The sequence below is a fragment of the Arachis ipaensis genome, chromosome B6 (assembly GCF_059453495.1).
Source record: "Arachis ipaensis isolate K30076 ecotype BB chromosome B6, ASM5945349v1, whole genome shotgun sequence".
Taxonomy (NCBI): Eukaryota; Viridiplantae; Streptophyta; class Magnoliopsida; order Fabales; family Fabaceae; genus Arachis; species Arachis ipaensis.
In genome coordinates, this window is record NC_142441.1 from 53,272,153 (window position 1) to 53,273,088 (window position 936).

The 936-nt window shown below is 40.8% G+C and overlaps 1 non-coding gene across 1 annotated transcript; it reads right to left on the bottom strand.

Moving 5' to 3' along the window:
• Positions 1 to 203: 203 nt before the first annotated feature.
• Positions 204 to 311, bottom strand: LOC148555599 (small nucleolar RNA R71). Its single transcript, XR_015887154.1, has one exon. It is a non-coding gene; the product is annotated as a small nucleolar RNA R71 (small nucleolar RNA).
• Positions 312 to 936: the final 625 nt, after the last annotated feature.

The window sequence follows — 936 nt, forward strand, 5'->3', positions numbered from 1 at the left end:
GTTTTAGCTGAGTTCTTGTAAATCTGTGACACTGTTAAAACTCATGGGGTTGACCCTGAGATCTACAGGCTTGTGCTTTTCCATTTTGCTGTAAGAGACAGAGCTAGGACATGGTTGGACTCACAACCTAAGGACAGCCTAAACTCTTTGAAAAAGCTGGTCAACACCATCTTGGCCAAATTCTTTCTACTCAAAAGATGAGTAAGCTTAGAGTGGAAATCCAAACCTTCAGACAGAAGGAAGGTGAGTCCCTCTATGAAGCTTGGGAAAGATATAAGCAATTGATCAAAAGGTGTCCTACTAACATGCTTCCAGAATGGAGCATCATATGTATATTTTATGATGGTCTGTCTGAGTTGTCAAAAATGTCATTGGACCATTCTGCAGGAGGATCTCTTCATCTGAAAATGCCTGCAGAAGTTCAGGAACTCATTGAAATGTTTGCAAATAACCAGTTCATGTACACCTCTGAAGGAAGTCCTGTGAACAATGGGACGCCTCAGAAGAAGGGAGTTCTTGAAATTGATACTCTGAATGCCATATTGGCTCAGAACAAAATATTGACTCAGCAAGTCAGTATGATTTCTCAGAGTCTGAATGGATTGCAAGCTGCATCCAACAGTACTAAAGAAGCATCTTCTGAAGAAGAAGCTTATGATCCTGAGAACCCTGCAATGGCAGAAGTGAATTATATGGGAGAATCCTATGGGAACACCTATAATCCTTCATGGAGAAATCATCCAAATTTCTCATGGAAGGACCAACAGAAGCCTCAACAAGGCTTCAACAATAATGGTGGAAGAAATAGGTTTAGCAATAGCAAACCTTTTCCATCATCTTCTCAGCAACAGACAGAGAATTCTGAACAGAGTCATTCTAGCCTGGCAGCCATAGTCTCTGATCTATCCAAGACCACACTAAGTTTCATGAATGAAA